Consider the following 14,813-nt stretch of genomic DNA (forward strand, 5'->3'; position numbering starts at 1 on the left):
GGCCAGAAAAAAACTAGAAATAAATAACAAGAGGAATTTTGGAAACTATATAAATACATGGAAATTAAACAATATGTTACTGAATGACCAGTGGGACAGTGAAGAAATTAAGGAAAATGAAATAGTTCTTCAAATGATAATAGAAACATAACATACCAAAACCTATGAGATATAGGAAAAGCAGTAATAACAGGCAGGTTTAGAGCTCTAAATGTCTACATCAACAACAAAAAACCCTTCAAATAAATAACCTAACAATGCATCTTAAAGAACTAGACAGGCAAGAGCAAACCAAACCCAAAATTAATAATAGAAGAAAAGACATAGTAAAGTTCAGAAAAGAAATAAATGAAACTGAAATGAAGGAAACAAAAAAATTAGTAATAAATAGTTTTTTTGAAAAGTTAAACAAAATTGATAAACCTTTAGCCAGACTGAGAAAAAGAGAGGACCCAAATAAAATCAGAGATTAAAAGGAGGCCAGGCATGGTGGCTCACAGTACTTTGGGAGGCCAAGGTAGATGGATCATTGGAGGTCAGGAGCTCAAGACCAGCCTGACCAAGAGGTAAAACTCCATCTCTACAAAAACAAAACAAAACAAAACAAAAAAACTTAGCCAGGCATGGCGGCACATGCTTGTAATCCCAGCTAGTCAGGAGGCTGAGGCAGGAGAATCACTTGAACCCAGGAGGTGGAGGTTGTAGTAAGCCAAGATCACTCCAGCCTGGGTGACACAGCAAGACTGTCTCAAGTGCGGGGCGGGGTGGAGGCATTACAACTGATACTGCAGAAATTCAAAGGATCATTAGTGGCTACTATGAGCAACTATATGCCAATAAATCGGAAAATCTAGAAGGAATGGAAAAATTTCTAGATACATACAAACTACCAAGATTGAACCATGAAGAAATCCAAAACCTGAACAGACTAATAACAAGTAACGAGATCAAAGTTGTAATAAAAAGTCTCCCAGTAAATAAAAGGCCAGGACCTGACGGCTTCACTGCTGAATTATACCAGACATTTAAAGAAGAACTAATACTAATCCTACTCAAACTATCTGAAAAATAGAGGAGAGGGGAATACTTCCAAACTCATTCTACAAGGCCAGTGTTACCCTGACAACAAAACTAGGAAAAGACATGTCGAAAAAAAGAAAACCTGGCCGGGCGAGTGGCTCGTGCCTATAAATCTCAGCATTTTGGGACACCAAGGCAGGCAGATCATTTGAACCCAGGTGTTCCAGACCAGCCTGGGTACCATGGCGAAACCCTAAAAATACAAATACGTCTCTACAAAAAATACAAAAAATTTGCTGGGCATGGTGGCACATGCCTATACTCCCAGCTGCTCAGGTGGATGAGATGGGAGGATAGCTTGAACTCAGTAGGCTGAGGTTTCATTGAACCATGATTAAACTACTCACTCCAGCCTGGGCGACACAGCAAGACCCTGTCTCAATAAAAAAATAATAATAATAATAATAAAAGAAAACCACAGGTCAATATCTCTGATGAATTTTGATGCAAAAATCTTCAACAAAATATTGCAAAACAGAATTCAACAATACAATCATTCATTGTAATCAAGTGGGATTTGTGCAAGGATGGTTTGACACATGCAAATCAATCAGTGTGATAAATCAATGTGATACATCATATTAACAGAATGAAGGATAAAAACCTTATGATCATTTCAACCGATGCTGAAAAAAACATTTGATAAAATTTGACATCACTTCCTGACTTTAAAAAACCCTCAAAAAACTGGGTATAGAATCATTCCTCAACATAATAAAAGCCACATATGACAGACCCACAGCTAGTATCATACTGTGGGGAAAAACTGAAAGCCTTTGCTCTAAAATCTGGAACATGACAAGGATGCCCACTTTCACCACTGTTATCAACACAGTACTGGAAGTGCTGGCTAGGGCAATCAGAGAAGAGAAATAAAGGGCATCCAAATTGGAAAGGAAGTCTTCAAACTATCCTTGTTTGCAGATATGATTTTATATTTGGAAAAACCTAAAGACTTCACTAAAAAACTATTTGAGTTGATAAAGTCAGTAAAGTTGGAGTATACAAAATCAACATACAAAAGTCAGTACCATTTCTGGCCGGGCGCGGTGGCTCAAGCCTGTAATCCCAGCACTTTGGGAGGCCGAGACGGGCGGATCACGAGGTCAGGAGATCGAGACCATCCTGGCTAACACGGTGAAACCCCGTCTCTACTAAAAAAATACAAAAAACTAGCCAGGCGAGGTGGCAGGCACTTGTAGTCCCAGCTACTTGGGAGGCTGAGGCAGGAGAATGGCGTAAACCCAGGAGGAGGAGCTTGCAGTGAGCTGAGATCCGGCCACTGCACTCCAGCCTGGGCGACAGAGCGAGACTCCATCTCAAAAAAAAAAAAAACAAAAAACAAAAAGTCAGTACCATTTCTATATGCCAACAGTGAATGACCCAAAAAAGAAATTTAAAAAGTACTCCCACTTACAATAGATACAAATAAAATAAAATACCCAGGAATTAATTTAACCAAAGAAGTGAAACATCTCTTACAATGAAAACTATAAAACACTGATGAACAAAATTGAAGAGAACACCAAAAAATAGACATTCCATGGGTTGAAAGAATCAATATTGTTAATATGTCCATACTACTCAATTTATAGATTCAATAAAATCCTCATCAAAATACCAATGACATTCTTCACAGAAATAGAATAAACAATTCTAGGCTGGGCGTGGTGGCTCACACCTGTAATCCCAGCACTCTGGGAGGCCAAGGTGGGTGGATCACCTGAGTTCAGGAGTTTGAGACCAGCCTGGCCAACATGGTGAAACCCTGTCTCTACCAAAAATACAAAAATTAGCCAGGCATGTGTGGAGGAAAAGTTTAATATTATATTTGAACTCAACTGAACATGGACACAAACAAGGGTCACTAAGTCCTGGAACAGGCTGTGTGAGCCCTTTGACAGATTCATACAGCGCTGTTTTGGAGAAATCTCTATTTCAATCTATTCCTATACGTTAGTTATTGAAAAACAATAGACAATCGCAAAAACAAGTTGTGACCTTTCTGTGTTCCTTGAGCCCAGTCACGAAGGGCCCTTGTGACTGGGTCTCATGCCAAACAACTTGTTACAAAAAGAGCTAGAGTCCCAGACTGCACTGAAACTTCATGAGACCCTCCCTCACTGTGCACAGACAAGTGGCTGACTCTGGAGCCTAGGCTGTTGCCTCCTGGTCTGGTGGTGAATCCTCCATAGTTTGGTGAGTGTAATGTTACGTATATATATATATATATAGTAACTAAAACAGCATGGTATTGGCATAAAAACACACATACAGCCGGGCGCGGTGGCTCAAGCCTGTAATCCCAGCACTTTGGGAGGCCGAGACGGGCGGATCACGAGGTCAGGAGATCGAGACCATCCTGGCTAACACGGTGAAACCCTGTCTCTACTAAAAAATACAAAAAACTAGCTGGGCGAGGTGGCGGGCGCCTATAGTCCCAGCTACTCGGGAGGCTGAGGCAGGAGAATGGCGTGAACTCGGGAGGCGGAGCTTGCAGTGAGCTGAGATCCGGCCACTGCACTCCAGCCCGGGCGACAGAACAAGACTCCGTCTCAAAACAAAAACAAAAACAAAAACAAAAAAAAACACACATACAGACCAATAGAACAGAACAGAGAACCCGGAAAGAAAATCCACACACCTACAGTGAAGTCATTTTCCACAAAGGTGCCAAGAACATACACTTTGAGGAAAAGACAGTCTCTTCAATAAATGGTGCTGGGAAAACTGGATATCCATAATGCAGAAGAATAAAACTAGACCCCTACCTCTCACCATAAACAAAAATCAAATCAAAATGAATTAAAGACTTAAATTTAAGATCTTAAACTATGAAACTAGTATAAGGAAATGTTTGGGAAACTCTCAAAGACATTGGTCTGGGCAAAAATTTATTGAGTAATACCCCACAAGCACAGGTAACCAAAGCAAAAATGCACAAATGGGATCACATTAAGTTTAAAAGCTTCTGCAAGGCCAGGTGCGGTGGCTCACGCCTGTAATCCCAACATTTTGGGAGGCCAAGGTAGGCGAATCACCTAAGGTCAGGAGTTCAAGACCAGCCTGGCCAACATGGCAAAACCCTGTCTCTACTAAAAATACAAAAAATCAGCCAGGTGTGGTGGCACGTGCCTGTAGCCCCAGCTACTCAGTCGGCTGGGGCAGGAGAATCGCTTGAGCCCAAAGGCGGAGGTTGCCGTGAGCAGAGATTGCATCACAGCACTCCAGCCCTGGCGACAGAGTGAGTGAGACTCCATCTCAAAAACAAAAACAAAAACAACAACAAAAATACAGCTTCTGCACAGCAAAGGAAAACAATCAACAAAGTGAAAAGATAACCACAGAATGGGAGAAGATATCTGCAAAGTAACCATCTGACAAGGGATTAATAACCAGAATATATAAGGGGCTTAAACAACTCTATAGGAGAAAAATCGAATATAATAATCTGATCAGAAAATGGGCAAAATATATGAAGACATTTCTCAAAAGAAAATATACAAATGGCAAACAGGCCTATGAAAAGGTGCTCAACGTCACTGATCATCAGAGAAATGCAAATCAAAACTACAATGAGATCTCATCTCACCCCAGTTAAAATGGCTTATATCCAAAAGATAGGCAATAACAAATGCTGGTGAGGATGTGGAGAAAAGGGAACCCTTGTAGACTGTTCGTGGAAATGTAAATGAGTACAATCACTGTGAAGAACAATATGGAGGCTCTTCAAAAAATTAAAAATAGAGCTACCATAGGATCCAGCACTCCCACTGCTGGGTATATACACTAAAGAAAGGAAATCAGTATATCAAAGAGATATCTGCACTCCTATGTTAATTGCAGCACTGATCACAATAGCCAAGATTTGGAAGCAACCTAAATGTCCATCAACAGACGAATGGATAAAGAAAAAATGTGGTGCTTATACACAATGTAGTATTACTCAGTCATAAAAAAGAATGAGATCCAGCCATTTGCAACAACATGGATGGAACTGGAGATCATTATGTCAAGTGAAATAAGACAGGCACAGAAAGATAAACATCGCTTGTTCTCACTTATTCATGGGATCTAAAAATGAAAACAATTTAACTCATGGACACAGACAGTAGAAGGATGGTTACCAGAGGCTGGGAAGGGTAGTGGTGAGATGGGGAGTGGGAAGGGAATGGTTAATGGGTACAAAAACATTAGTTAGAAAGAATGAATAAGACGTAGTATTTGATAGCACAACAGGGTGACTACAGTCAATAATAATTAAATTGGACATTTAAAAATAACTAAAATAATTGGATTGTTTGTAACACAAAGAATAAATGCTTGAGGGGATAAATATCGCCCCCCCCCCAAATAAAATAATTAAACAGAAAGTAGATTTGGCCCACAGACTGAAATTTAGAGACTCTAATAGGAAGTAAATACCATATTTGACAAACTTAAAATGTCATTACTACAGAGCCTTGAGAAAACAGATTTTTCTTTATAAGATGCTAACTCCTTAAATGAAATAGCGGACACCACAATTCCTGAAGGAATACCTTAAAAGACCCACACAACCACAGCTTTTTGAAAGACCAGGGCTACGTTTACAAAGACAGGAGAAACAGACGCAGCTTCCATGATGCCTGAACTGGCATAAACAACAGAAGAAATGAACAGTGTCAGACTGGCACACATCTGCCTGGGCAGGCCTCACTCCCACACCCGCTCTGTTCTCCCAAAAGGACTCCCCACTCCCACACCCTGCAAGATGGCTAGTATCCAACCATGAGGGCCTAATCCTGAGCAAAATACTGAACTAGCTGTTTTCTTCTCACTGGCCTGGTATCTGCAAAGCTAACCATCTGGCTGCCCTACCTTCAATCTTTCCTTCCAAACATAGTACTGTTCAATCTCTCCTTCCTCCTAGCCTATACAAAGTCACAAGTTTATGTTAATTTTATTAAAGCTGTGGCAACAACAACAAAAAGTCTCAAATCAAATCTAAGACATACTAGGTGACAAAAATTCATTTATAAACTAAAAAGTTTGGATAAAGTAGACTTTCGTTTGAGTTTACTATGAACTGATGATATACTGGCAAACTTACCAGATGGAAGGCTTTGAGCCAGCTACTTACACGTCAGGTCCTAATCTATGAAATAGCACATGCTGCAGTTGTAGGGATAAGGGGTAAAGTTCATAAGCCACCCAGTGCACAGTCAACCACGGTGGGTGCTCATAATTGGCAGCTATTCCTAGGATGATGAAAAACAAGGATATATTAGAAAACATTCAGAATTCATCTGTAGAACATGTGGGAGAAGACTTTTTAAAAAACAGCATTTCTGGCTAGGCATGGTGGCTCACGCCTGTAATCTCAGCACTTTGGGAGGCCAAGGCAGGCAGATCACGAGGTCAGGAGTTCAAGACCAGCCTTGCCAACATAGTGAAACTCTGCCTCTACTAAAAAACACAAAAAGCCGGGTGTGGCAGTGGGCACCTGTAATCCCAGTTATTCAGGAGGCTGAGGCAGGGGAATCGCTTGAACCCGGGAGGCAGAGGATGCAGTGAGACGAGATTGCATCACTGCACTCCAGCCTGAGTAACATGCAAGACTCTGTCTCAAAAAAAAAAAGAGGAAAAGGTATTTCTGCTTATATTATAGATAAGCGAAAAGGAGAAAAAAGAAATATGCACAAAGAAATTCTTTTAGCTATGCAGGTAGAGACAGCGTGTGTGTGCCTCTGTCTCCATCACACACAGACACAGACATACATACAAGCAAGCACATACACAGGAACCTACAATGGCAACCTGCCAGAAAGAACTTGATGTTGTATGCTAGAAAACATCACCCTCTAGTGACTGCTAGTGAATTTGCTGCTTATTCAATTATCGAGAATTCACAACATTTTACCTCTCCTAACTAAAAAAAGGCTTTAAAAAAGTCTTCAGAAATGCAATCATCATTACAATCATGTGTTGCTGTGGCGGGACTGGGGGCATGAATTCCTTGAAGTTACACAAAAATTTTCTATGCATGTGCCTTTGTGCATTTTTTTCTATGAAGGTCGTAAGTGTTAGAGTCTCAAAGTGGTCTGTGAATTTAAAAAAGGTCCAATTAAGATGTTTTGACCAAGCACAGTGGCTCATGCCTATAATCCCAGCACTTTCGGAGGCTGAGGCAGGTGGATCATCTGAGGTCAGGAGTTCGAGACCAGACTGGCCAACAAGGAGAAACTCCGCTTCTAATAAAAACACAAAAATTAGCTGTGTGTGGTGGCACGTGCCTGTAATCTCAGCTTCTCAGGAGGTTGAGGCAGGAGAATCGCTTGAACCCAGGAGGTGGAGGCTGCAGTGAGCCAAGATCACGCCACTGCACTCCAGCAACAGAGCAAGATTCTGTCTTAAAAAAAAAAAAAAATAGATGTTTCGTAGGGAAGTTAATGAACCATCGCACGTACTTCAAGCTCCTATTTCCTCAACATGCCCTTTTTTTTTTGAGACGGAGTTTCGCTCTCATTGCCCAGGCTGTGTAATGGCGCGATCTCGGCTCACCACAACCTCTGCCTCCCAGGTTCAAGCGATTCTCCTGCCTCAGCCTCCTGAGTAGCAGGGATTACAGGCATGCGCCACACGCCTGGCTAATTTTGTATTTTTAGTAGAGATGAGGTTTCTCCATGTCGGTCAGGCTGGTCTCAAACTCTTGACCTCAGGTGATCTGCCCGTCTAAGCTTCCCAAAGTGCTGGGATTACAGGCGTGAACCACTGCGCCTGGCCAACATGCCCTTTCTTTACATACACCCCTAATGGGGAATGTAAAATCTGAAACCTAACTGAATTCCATTGAAGTGTTCTGTAAATCATTTTACATTTATGCTAATATTCCAAAAGGTGATTTTCCCCACCTCTTTTTTTTAAAATGTTGTCATCATATATATCACCAGACTCCTGAGCCATTCTCTGGCTTTTCTGCCCCTTCCACAGCTACAGCGTGACCTACAACTCATCTTCCTCAAACCCTTTCATTTCCTCCTTTGTAAATTAAAGACAGCACATGCTCATTTATCTCACACTTTTGTAAGAATTAGGAATTGATTTGTATTAATACTAAGAATATTAATTATTGTTAATTAAAAATAAGCTGAGAAAGATAAAATACTATACAAATGTTGGCTGCTGAATAGCTACTGGGACACAGGAAGTCAAAACAGTATCAAGTCTTTCTATGTCTGGGCAGAATGCCAAAGCCCTGACACACATCCTTTTAGCAGTTTTAAGTTACTTCTGCAAGTGAATACTAGGAGATCGTCCCTCACTCCTGATCTTCGCTCTCAGGGAGCCACTCCAGCATAAGCCTTCCACCCTCCACAGACAACCTCAGGTTCTCCTCAAGCCTCTAGATCTTATTTGACATTTTGTTATAAGTAGCACCTTCTTGTGTACTTAACACTGTTGAACTGTCGAGTTTAAAAATGATTAAGATGGTAGATTTTATGTGTTTTTTACCACAATAAAAAAAGGAGGCTCCAAACGAGCTGTAAAATGAGGGCCCCAAAAGATTATAAAGGACTCTAATTCTAATCCTTTTCATTTTTCAAATGAAGGAACAGAATTAAAGTCCCATAGCTGAGAGCCAAGAACAGGACCTGGGGGATACACTGATTCCTAGTACATAGTTGACTACAAAACAGCAGCAGCCACAAAATAAACCAAGTATAATGGGACAAACAACCAAGTGGGACAAAGACAACAAAGTGGGCAGAATCACAAGAAGAAAGAAGACCAAGCGGACATTTCAATAATATTTTTTAAAGTAAGAAAGTATGGAAGAAATGACTGAACATTATAAACATAGGATGGTCCCTGTTTTGCTGGAATAGCAGTCTGAAACCACCATTTATCTTGGTCTGGGTGGAGCTGAGGTCTGGGAATTCCCATATAAGGTAGTTTGTTCATGCTTACTTCCTCAAGCACACATCACACCTCCACATCTGAAAAAGGCACTGGAAGAACAGATTCTTTGGGAATGACATCCACACATACATTAAAGGCTGTGGTTTCCACTCCTAATGGTTAGTAGATTTGCCAAGACACAGCATCCTCACAACTCCACCCAAATACGGTTCAGCATCTAGCAGTCAACACCACAGAGCCTTCCTGTGGTCACGACTGGCAGTGGTGATAAAGGTCGGTATGACCTTACTGCCTTCCATAAATAGCCCTTCAGTCAGTAATGTCCTCGCAGAGCAGCCCTGCTTTTATGTATGGTACCTTCCTTCCACAGAGCTTTCCACCTCAGGTGAAGCTGCTCTCCTTCCCCACCATAATTCCTCTCAATGGCTTCAAAGCAGGGCCTCTACCTTTAATTTTTTTAGGATGAGTCTCTCTACCTTTTTTTTAGAGCTATGCTGTCCACTTTGGTAGCCAGTAGTCACATGCAGCAACTTGAAATGTGGCTAGTCTGAATTCAGATGGACTTTAAAGTACACACTGGATTCTCTTGGTAATTTTAAAATGCTGACGACATGATATGTATATAGCTTGGACATGATGACAGTTTGATATACTGGGTTAAATTAAACATATTACTAAAATTAATCTTCCCTATCTCTTTTTGCTTGTTTTAAATGGCTACTAGAAAATCTTAAACTACACATGGGGTTCACATTATATTTCTATAGGATAGCACCATTCTAGATAGTATAATAAGCCCTACTTATTGAATAAGCTCAGTAGAAAGAAACCCTGAAATCCTTTCATTTCAAACGATCTCTTATCGGCCAGGCGACTTTCTTCATTTGCAGGTGAGATTCTTCATCTGTAATGTAGACAAAATAAACCCCCATAAGGACTGAGAACACAAAGAAAGCATTTTAAGCATGCAGCAACATAAAATGTGTTCTCAGTAAATGTCACTTCCCTTTCTGTGGGTGCATTCAGTTTAGTCATGTTGGGGTTAGTCATGGAACGTCTGGATTCCAACCCTCTTTGTTCCTTCTCCACTCTAATCACTTCCACAGAATTCACCGTAACTTACAGGGTAGGCGTGTGTGGTGAACTTTCTAAGCCCCACAGCTGAATTCTTCATTCCTACCACTTGTCGACCATATCCTTCCCACCTCTTCTCTGCTGGTCCATTCATTAATAAATTATTAAAATTAATCTCAAAATTCTGGCTGCTGCTCATTTTCTCCTTAGGGCTGTTACCAGTAGCTCATCGCTACTGCCTGAATTTCAAGGGAGCTTTGTTACTATTCTAGCTATTTCATGTATGAACACTTCCTTCCCCTCAAGTGCATGGATATCCTTTACTTACCACTAAGGTCTCCCCAGATATGTAATGACTGAAGGATTCTATAATGGTCCTAGAAATAAGTAAAATAAAACTGAATGCTGACTTTTAATTATTGGCCAGGCCAATCAGGATTACAGGAATGAAAAGTACCTTTTATGACTAAGAAATCACATCTGACTTGGCAGTCTGGTGTTTATTTCTGGCTGGTTTGTCTGTGGAAAATTCACTTTATGATTTCTTCCCAGCTGTTGCTAGCAGCGTGCTAGGCTGGCAGCCCTGACAGTTGAATTACTCCCATGGATGATGCTATTTTCTCATTCCCCACCCAATCTTTCCCAAATACTTAGCATTTTTTAGTATTATACAGGTGCTAATTTTTCTGAAAGTCTGGCTTACAGTTTATTGTAAATTGATGTTATCTAGCATCTGGATGTCATTCTGCTTCTATGTCCCTTTTCACAAAGACAGCAACTCTAGGTCTGGGTAGGCCTGAGAGTGGGGATGGAGAAGTAACCCCTGCAAGACCTTTTCCCCAGCATTCCTTTATAGAAGGCAGGAGGTGAGAAGGAAAGAATTAGTGAGGGAAAGAAAAGGCAATCGAAGGGGAGAAGATTTAAGAAAGAAAAAAGCAAAAGAAAGAGATGAACGGCTTTTTTCACAGTAGAAGTCAGACAGTGGGAGGCTTGGACAAGGTTTGGACATGTTTGGAAGTGGAGAAAAACCATGAGACTACCAGGCACTAAAGTGAATTTGGTTGCTTTCAACCCTGACCTCTAGCAATTCTGGATCTTAAAGGAGATATGCATAAATGATGCAGAGTAAACTAAAAAACAAAGGCAGAGAATGACTGGAAGTCCCTCAAAAAGTTAAACACAGAATTACCACATTACCCAGCAATCCCAGTTCTGGGTATATATCCAAAAGCACTGAAAACAAGGATGCAAACAGGTATGTGTACACGCATGTTTACAGCAGCATTATTCACAATATCCAAGGTATGGAACCAACCCAAGTGTCCTTCACAGGTGAATGTTATACATATTTTACTATTAATACAATAAAAAGGAGAACATTTGTTGGCCACCTAGATCCCACCAAATATCAAGCTAGGATCCTTTTACATACACTACTTACAGATTAAATACTATTGCCATTTACAGATGAGGAATATGCAACTCAGATATTAAACAATGTGTTCAAAATCACACAAATGGCAGAAGTAAAATTTAAACCCGTGGTCTTTCAACTTACACCACAGTATTTCAAGGATAAACAGGCTCAATGAATAAGGAACAAGTGACAAAACCATATGCTCCTTATGGTCTGAAACTGTTAAATAAGTAACAAGAAAGACCATAAACAGCTGAACCCAAAGAACTAGGTAGTCTAAATGTCTTCCCAGGCTGCAAACAAACTTTCTTTTAGCGTAGTACATTTTAAAGCCCTATAAGGGAATCTCTGTCTTTTCTCCACACACCCCCTCCCACACACAAAAATTGGTACAAGTTATTTTTCAATTTTTTAGATCCTATATGTCCCATCTGGGCTGATAAAGTATTCTTTTCTCCCAACAATATTACCATACATTTGTGGCAACATTTGGGGTATCAAAGACCTCCCCACAGACAGGTGCGGTGGCTCTCACCTGTAATCCCAGCACTTTGGGAGGCTGAGGCAGGTGGACCACAACGTCAGGAGATCGAGAACATTCTGGCTAACATGGTGAAACCCTGTCTTTACTAAAAATACAAAAAATTAGCCGGGTGTGGTGGCTCATGTCTGTAGTCCCAGCTACTTGGGAGGCTGAGGCAGGAGAATGGCGTGAACCCAGGAAGCGAAGCTTGCAGTGAGCTGAGATCACGCCACTGCACTCCAGCCTGGGCGACAGTGCAAGACTCCGTCTCAAAATAAATAAATAAATAAATAAAATACCTCCCCACCTGCCACTTCACTTATTTTAATCAAGCACTCTACAGGACATCCTGTAACTATTCTGTAACTATTTCATCCTGCAACGATTCTGACAAACTGTGCCCCAGAAGTGACACGCTGACTCGGAGCTAAAACACTGCTCCTGTATACCTCTTTCTCCTGGAACTAATGGGTCAATCAATATATTGCTAACTTTTGGGCAAGGCGCAATTTAAAATCACTGTAAGTCCCTGTATTAAAAAAATAAAACTAGGCTGGGCGTGGTGGCTCACGCCTGTAATCCCAGCACTTTGGGAGGCCCAGGTAGGTGGATTGTCTGAGGTCAGGAGTTCAACAGCAGCCTGGTCAACATGGTGAAACCTTGTCTCTACCAAAAATACAAAAATTAGCCGGGCGTGGTGGTGCATGCCTATAATTCCAGTTACTCGGGAGGCTGAGATAGGAGAATCACTTGAACCTGCGAGGCGGAGGTTGCAGTGAGCTGAGATCGCACCACTGCACTCCAGCCTGGATGTCAGCGAGACTCTATCTCAAAAAAAAAAAAAAAACTAAAAACATTTTTAAAAGTTCCCTTAAAGGGCCAAGCATGGTCGCTCAAGTCTGTAATCTCAGCATGTTGAGAGGCCAAGGCAAGAAGATCTCTTGAGGCCAGGAGTTCAAGACAAGCCTGGGCAACACAGCGAGACTGTTTTTACAAAAATTAAAAAAATCAGCCAGGCATGGTGGTACGTGCTTGTAATCACAGCTATTTGGGAGGCTGGAGCAGAAGAATCTCTTGAGCCCAGGAGGTCAGGGCTGCAGTGAGCCATGATCGTGCCACTGCACTCTAGCCTGGGTGACAGAGCAAGACCTTGTCAATCAATCAATTTAAGAAAAAAAAAAGTTTCACTGAAGGCTTCCTCTTTTTTTCTGGGAACTCTCGGAACTACTGACATTAAGAAACTACCAATGAGACTTCAGACTCCTTCCCACGCCTCTGACAAGGCCCAGGTTCAGACCCCACCACATCATTTATTTGCTCAGTCCTTTGCCACAAGATGTTCATACATCTGGCACTACCCATGGAAACCATTTCTCAGTCACCTTTGTGTCCCCCAGAACCTAACACAGTGCTTAGCATGGGGAAACCACTCAAACGTCAACTGAATGAAGGACCCACTGACACATGCTTTCGTATGGTATTGCTATCTTGCTCTTTAGTCCTTCTAATCCATTCTCTACACTGTAATATTAGCAAACACTTCACTGCAACATCACAGATGCCTCCCTAATGTCCCCAAACTTTATACTGCCCTCAAGACCAGTACTCCACATACACCCTCCCTCCCTGCCATTCTTATCCTTCAAACATTCCAGCACAGTCGATAATTTTTGAATTTCTTTCATTCATTCAATATTTATTTATTGAGCACTTACTGCTCTGGGCACTGGGAATACAGAGGTTAACAAGAGGAAACAAAGCCCCTGCTTTAACGTATCTTCCAGGCTAATGCGGAAAACATAGCACAGAAAGGAATAGGGCAGGGGGTAGATCCAGAAAGCACTTGCAGCGCAGAATAAAAACTGGATTTTACTCTAAGTGAGATGGAAAGGCATTGGAGGATTCTGAACAGAAAGTAACATTGACCTGCAAACCTTTGCTCAAGCTGTTGCCAACTTTGCCTAGAACAACACTCTTTCCCATCATTTGTCAAATTCTTCAAAGCCCAACTCTAAAGTCACTACCTCCATGGTGCCACCTCTTAGACTTACACGGCGTTCCCCGTTTTTTGGTTAGTCTCAAAATCTTGACACAACCTGTGATGGCCTGATGTTTAGTTATTTTTGTATATTTTTTAAAACACCACCAAGTGTTTATGTTCATTAAGAATATTTTATCCTATTTTCATTCTATCAGCTATGCAGTGCTGCCTTGTTTGCAAACTAAAAAGCATGTACCCTTTTTATCAACTGAAAGACTAAATTAAAATGATCATCCTCTTTTCAACGTTTTCTTTCTTACCCATGAAAAATACTTGTGTTCTCCTGTTCATTATAACTATTCCTTATTTCCTGACTACGTATGTGAATGTACACACATACACGTGTACATACACACAACATACATCTACATAACAGACTCCCTTACACATGCAATCGGTATCACTCTTAATGTTCTTGAAGGTTAACTGTAAAATCAATGCTTTTGCAAATACATTTAAATCTATAGGAAGTCCATTGTATAAGGCAAGTCATGTAGTAAAGTAAAAGATTCTTTTGTGGGTAAATATCACCCCTTAATAAATATTTTCCAAATGTAGGTCTGAGGCATTAGAGTTCCTTTAAGAGAGGCCTGCAGGGGAAATTCCACCCAACAGCAACAGAATACATATTCTTCTCAAGTGCACATGAAACATTCTCCAGGACAGGTCAAGAAGCGTGAAATTATATCAGGTATCTTTTCTGATCACAATGGTATGAAACTAGAACAGTTTCTACAGTAACAGGAGGACATGGAAAATTAACAAATATGTGGAAA

General features: G+C 41.0%; 1 protein-coding gene across 7 annotated transcripts in view; it reads right to left on the minus strand.

The window, feature by feature from the left end:
* Window positions 1-14,813, minus strand: part of LIMS1 (LIM zinc finger domain containing 1) — a 150,578-nt gene that overhangs the window by 81,766 nt on the left and 53,999 nt on the right. Inside the window, exon 1 of one of the 7 annotated variants that reach the window (XM_023190378.1) lies at window positions 6,173-6,313. The exons of the other annotated variants lie outside the window; for them this stretch is intronic. The gene's annotated coding sequence lies outside the window, so the exon portion shown is untranslated. Of the gene's footprint in view, window positions 1-6,172; window positions 6,314-14,813 lie in introns of those variants that run through there. 7 annotated transcript variants of the gene reach the window in all.

The sequence above is a fragment of the Piliocolobus tephrosceles genome, chromosome 15 (genome assembly GCF_002776525.5).
Source record: "Piliocolobus tephrosceles isolate RC106 chromosome 15, ASM277652v3, whole genome shotgun sequence".
NCBI lineage: Eukaryota > Metazoa > Chordata > Mammalia > Primates > Cercopithecidae > Piliocolobus > Piliocolobus tephrosceles.